Genomic DNA, 6,495 nt, shown 5'->3' with positions numbered 1-6,495 from the left:
ATGAGTTGTGGTTGTTCTCAGCCAGGATCGCCCTGTGCTACAAATTGTGGCTGTTCTCAGCCAGGATCGCTCTGTGCAATGAATTGTGGCTGTTCTCAACCGGGGCTCACCCATGCAATGAATTGTGGCTGTCCTCAGCTGGGATCGCCCAGCACAATGAGTTGTGGTTGTTCTCAGCCGTGGCTCACCCATGCAATGAACTGTGGCTGTTCTCAGCCAGGATCGCCCTGTGCTACAAATTGTGGCTGTTCTCAGCTGGGGCTCACCCATGCAATGAATTGTGGCTGTCCTCAGCCAGGGTCAGCGTGCAATGAGTTGTGGCTGTTCTCAGCCAGGATCGCCCTGTGCAATGAGTTGTGGCTGTTCTCAACTGGGGCTCACCCATGCAATGAATAGTGGCTGTCCTCAGGCAGGATCACCCTGTGCAATGAGTTGTGGCTGTTCTCAGCCGTGGCTCACCCATGCAATGAACTATGGCTGTTCTCAGCCAGGATCACCCACTGCAATGACTTGTGGCTGTCCTCAGCCAGGGCTCACCTGTGCAATGAATTGTGGCCGTCCTCAGCTCCCCGGGGACACATGGACGGCGGGACAAGCAGCTCGGGGCAGCGGTGGGGAAACATCCCCCTGCTCCCCAACGCTCCCCTGCCGCCTTGCTCGAGCCAACCTTCCAATTCAATAAAGATAATTAACAATTCGCCACGAAGCCAAGCGGACAAGTCAGTAGATATGGACTAGTGGTTACTGTAATTTACTGACTCGTTCATAATTAACCTCCCGTCTCCAAACCGCGCTGCCGAAAAGAAGTATAAACTTATTAACAACGATGCTGGCTAATTAAAGCCAAAGCTTTAATTATCCCGAGACGTGTCCGCGGGCGGGAAACCGCAGGGCCCGATGAAAGGCGAGAGACGATGCTGGATGCGATAGCGAGGAGGACGCGGGGATGCAGAGGGAGGCAGCGCCCCGCTGCCACGCCCTGGTACCCATCAGCATCCTCAGGGGCTGCATCCCGCATCCAGCTGCCCTGCCCGCTGCACAAAGGGGACCCAGGCGGGCTAATTCGGCGCGGGGAATAGCGGCACGCCTCCGCCTTTGTCTCCCTTTCAAAGCCAATATCCCGGCCGCAGATGGGTTAATACATAATGCAGACAAGCAAGTAATTGCTTGCCTTTGTAGGGCCGTCAGCGCTGGGTCCCCGGCCCTCTGATCCCCCATTAGCAGCCATGCAAACAAGCCTTCCACCCAATTAAGCCCAGCTTTGATAGAGCCTTTCCCAATGATGTGCCGGTCCCAAACTAGCGATTCGCACATGAGCCACTACCTGTTAAACCTGGAGTCGCCTTCCTTCGGGGACGAGCATCCCTCGCCTCTTGCCGTGACCCAGCTGCCGAGCTCTGCCCGCCTTCCCCCGGCCCTGAAGGGAGGCTTGGCTGATAAATGATCTCGACAAACTCTATATTAAAGAGGTGGAAATGGGATGTTAATATACCCCGAGTCGCTCGTCTCGAGAACACATGGGCTCCGGCTTCCCAAAGACAGCGGTAATGAGGCGGGCTGGGACGCCCCGCCAGGAGACCTCAACCCAGCGGCCTCCTGCGTCTGCCAGGCGCGGAGGACGGCCAGCCTGCCACCCGCCCTCCGAGGCCTCCCCGCGCCGTCCCTCGGAGCCTCCCTGCGTCGTCCCCCAAAGCCTCTCCATCTGCTCACCTAAAGCATCTCGGCGTCATCCCCTAAAGCATGCCAGCGCGCTCCCCTAAAGCCTCCCAGTGTCAGCCCCTGAAGCATCCCAGTAAGCTCCCCTGAAGCATCCCAGTAAGCTCTCCTAAAGCATCCCAGCATCATCCCCTAAACCATCCCAGCATCATCCCCTGAAGCATCCCAGTAAGCTCCCCTAAAGCATCCCAGTAAGCTCTCCTAAAGCATCCCAGCATCATCCCCTAAAACATCCTGGCGTCAACCCCTAAACCATCCCAGCATCATCCCCTAAAGCATCCCAGTAAACTCTCCTAAAGCATCCCAGCATCATCCCCTAAAGCATCCCAGCAACATCCCCTAAAACATCCTGGCGTCAACCCCTAAACCATCCCAGTATCATCTCCTAAAGCATCCCAGTAAGCTCTCCTAAAGCATCCCAGCATCATCCCCTAAACCATCCCAGCATCATCCCCTAAAGCATCCCAGTAAGCTCCCCTAAAGCATCCCAGTAAGCTCCCCTAAAGCATCCCAGCATCATCCCTTTGTGCACCCTGGCATCATCCCCTACAGCATCCCAGTATCACCCCTTACAGCATCCCAGTATCACCCCCTACGGCATCCCAGTATCACCCCCTACGGCATCCCAGTATCATCCCCTAAAGCATCCCACCGTCGTCCTCTGAAGTATCCCAGTACGCTCACCCCAGTGTCCTCCCCTAAAGCATCCCCTAATACATCCTGGCATCCCTCCGTGCATCCCAGTGACATCCCCTAAGGCATCCCAGTGACATCCGCTAGAGCATCCCAGTTTGCTCCCCTACAGCATCCCAGTATCATCCCCATATGCTCCCCTAAAACATCCCAGCATCTTTCCTTAAAGAATCCCACCATCATCCCCTACAGCATCCCAGTATGCTCCCTGAAAACATCCCAGCATCGTTCCTTAGGGCATGCCAGCATCATCCCCTAAAGCATCCCTCCATCACTCCCTAAAGCATCCCAGTGTCGTCCCATAAAGCATCCCAGTATGCTCCCCAAAAACATACCACCATCATCCCCTGAAGCATCCCAGTGTCATCCCCTACAGCAGCCCAGTACGCTCCCCTCAAACATCCCAGCATTATCCCTTAGCGCATCCCGGCATCATCCCCTAAAGGATCCCGGCATCACCCCTAAAGCATCGCAGTGTCATCCCCTATAGCACACTGGTGTCATCTCCTAAAGCATCCCAGTATCATCCCCTACAGCATCCCAGTATCATCCCCTAAAGGATCCCACCATTATCCCTTAAACCATCCCAGTATCATTCCCTAAAGCATCCCAGTGTCATTCCCTACAGCATCCCAGTATCATCCCCTAAAGCATCCCAGTATCCTCCACTAAAGCATCCCAGTATGCTCCCCAAAAACATCCCAGTACCATCCTCTACAGCATCCCAGTGTCATCCCCTAAAGCCTCCCAGTGTCAACCCTAAAGCATCCAGTATCATTCCCTACAGCATCCCAGTACCATCCCCTACAGCATCCCAGTACCATCCTCTACATTATCCCAGTGTCATCCTCTAAAGTATGCCACCATTATCCCCTACAGCATCCCAGTATCACCCCCTAAAGCATCCCAGTGTCACCTCCTAAAGCATCCCAGTATGCTCCCCAAAAACATCCCAGTACCATCCTCTACAGCATCCCAGTGTCATCCCCTAAAGCATCCCAGTACCATCTCCTACAGCATCCCAGTATTATCCCCTAAAGCATCCCAGTATGCTCCCCAAAAACATCCCAGTACCATCCTCTACAGCATCGCAGTGTCATCCCCTAAAGTATCCCAGTATCCTCCTGTAAAGCATCCCAGTATCCTCCTGTAAAGCATCCCAGTATGCTCCCCAAAAACATCCCAGTACCATCTTCTACAGCATCCCAGTGTCATCCCCTAGAGTATGCCACCATTATCCCCTACAGCATCCCAGTATCACCCCCTAAAGCATCCCCGTATCATCCCCTAAAGCATCCCAGTATCACCCCCTAAGGCATCCCAGTATCACCCCTAAAGCATCCCAGTATCATCCCCTAAGGCATCCCAGTATCACCCCTAAAGCATCCCAGTGTCACCCCCTAAAACATCCCAGTACGCTCCCCAAAATCATCCCAGTACCATCCCTTAAAGCATCACTCTACAGCATCCCAGTGTCACCCCTTAAAGCATCCCAGTATCCTCCCCTAAAGCATCCCAGTATGCTCCCCAAAAACATCCCAGTACCATCCCTTACAGCATCCCAGTATCACCCCCTAAGGCATCCCAGTATCACCCCTAAAGCATCCCAGTATCACCCCCTAAAGCATCCCAGTACGCTCCCCAAAATCATTCCAGTACCATCCCTTAAAACATCACTCTACAGCATCCCAGTGTCACCCCCCCCAGCATCCCAGTATCCTCCCCCCCAGCATCCCAGTATCCTCCCCCACCCCCCAGCATCGCTCCTCTCCCGACAGCTCCCCCCGCCCCACAACCTCCATAAATATTCAAAAAGCTGCATTTTCCGGCAAAACGCCCGGCTCGGGGTGGGGGGCTCCCGGGGGGGATGGAAATAAGGGGGCTGCCAGGGATTTTCCCCCCCTCCGGCATCGCGCCTTGGCTATTTTGTCGCTCATCGTGACCGCGACGTCCTTCGTGCCTCAGTTTCCCCACCCCGGCGATGCCACGGAGGCTTGGGAAAAATAAGGAATGAGGAGGTAGCGAAAATAAGGAATAATGAGGATAACGGGGTATGGGGGAAGCCTACCCCTCCCAAAAAAACAATTTGGGGGGGATTTTGGGCTGTGGAAGCGCGAGGTTTGGGCAAAGCCTGCGCAAACAGCGGCTAATCGCCGAATAAAAGGGCAATTAAAGGCGCCGGCAGCGGTAATAAATCTGCTAACAAGGAGGCGATGCCCCCGCACTCCCTGTTTGCCCAGCTGATTAACAGGGATGAATCTGGGAGAGGATTATCCGTCGGGATGAAGCAGCTCCTTTGTCTCCGTTCCCCATCCCAAGCCGTCTCGGAGGAGGGATCGGGGACGGATGCGTGCGTGCCAACCCCCCCCCCCCGGGAGCCCATCGCCGCAGCCTCAGGCCTCGTAGCGGGATTCATACAGAGGTGCTTTAATCCCCGAGGCTCCCAAAAAAACTCCACGATTCCCATTAAAAACTCTTCTCTTTTCCAAGTGCTCCATGAAGAGAGGCCCAAAAGCTCTCCGGAATATCCCTGTTCCCAGGTCTCCGGATTCCCCATTCCTTAGCTCTCCAGAATATCCCTGTTCCCGGGTCTCCGGATTCCCCATTCGCTAGCTCTCCAGAATATCCCTGTTCCCGGGTCTCCAGATTCCCTATTCCCTAGCTCTCCAGAATATCCCTGTTCCCGGGTCTCCGGATTCCCTATTCCCTAGCTCTCCAGAATATCCCTATTCCTGGGTCTCCTGATTCCCCATTCCCTATCTCTCCAGAATATCCCTATTCCCAGGTCTCCGGATTCCCCATTCCCTAGCTCTCCGGAATATCCCTCTTCCCAGGTCAGAGATGCCCCATCCCCACAGCTCGGCTTTTCGGGAACACCCAAAAAGGGAGGGAAAACACCACGGCATTTAATATTCCGGCATCACCTTCCATTCCCATCCTGGAGAAACATTGGGATAATAGTTGGATAAACCTGTTATTCTATGGATCATTTATTTCCCCTTTTGATCCTGGGAAATCCCCGGGCTGCCGCATTCCCATTCCGAGCACTCCCAGATGTGCGCGGGGGCCCAGATGTGCGCTGGGGCCCAGATGTGCACCCGTCTGTGGCCCCAGCGCAGCCCCGGGGTGGGGGTGGGGGGCCGTGCTCATGCCAGCTCGCCAGATGTGCGCCCAGATGTGTGCCCGCCCGCCTCCTACCTCTTGCCCCTCCAGATGTGCGCGGCCACAAGCCGCCCAGCTCGCCAGATGTGCGCGGGCACCCCTGCGCCTTCGGGTGCGCGCCCAGCGCTGACCCCGGGGACCCCTCCAGATGTTGGCCCCAATGCGCCCACGCCCTCCCAGACGTGAACACCCCCCCCCCCAGGCCCTCGGTGCCCCAGATGTGCACGACCCCCCCCCCCCAGCTGTGCCCCAAGAGCCCCCCCAGCTGTGAACCCCCTTTTGGGGAGCCTTCGCCCCCTCCAGAGGCGTGCGGGGCCCCATCCAGATGTGAGGCGCCGCTCCTCGCACCCCAGATATGCTGGGGGGGGGGGCCGCTGGCGGAGCCGCATTGCTTCACTCCTCAGCCCCCCCGCGCGTTAATTAAGCGCCTAATTGCTAATTAGGAATTCAGGGGCCAGCTTGCCGCGGGGCAGGCGATCCCATTTCCCCCCCCCCCCAAAATCAAGGTCACTGGGGGGGCCCAGCACCCCCAAAAGTGGCACCCGCCTCTGCCAGCGCACCCCCCAAAATGCCACCCCAATCGCCCCCCCCCATGGGCCCCCCACCCTACGTGGATGCCCTCCCGCTCCCCCCATCCCCTTTCCCAAAAGGGGGGGGCAGGGACCCCCCCCCATCCCCCCCCCCCCGCCCCGCCCTGGCCGCGCCCCCGCTCCCCGCCGGACCCGGGGGGCGGCGCCGCGGGCTGAGCCGAGCTTTGCTGAGCCGCGCTGGGCTGAGCTGAGCTCAGCCGAGCTCAGCCCTGCTGGGTCGGTGCGTGCTGAAGCCGAGCCGAGCCGGGCCGGGCAAAGCCGGGCTCAGCCGGGCCGGGGCTGAGCGTGCTGAAGCCGAGCTGGGTCGTGCAAAGCCGAGCTCAGCTGAGCCGAG

This window comes from Platalea leucorodia, assembly GCF_965183815.1.
Source record: "Platalea leucorodia genome assembly, chromosome: 20".
Lineage (NCBI taxonomy): Eukaryota > Metazoa > Chordata > Aves > Pelecaniformes > Threskiornithidae > Platalea > Platalea leucorodia.
The sequence above is the reverse complement of the archived record's forward strand: the minus strand, read 5'-3'. Positions refer to the sequence as shown.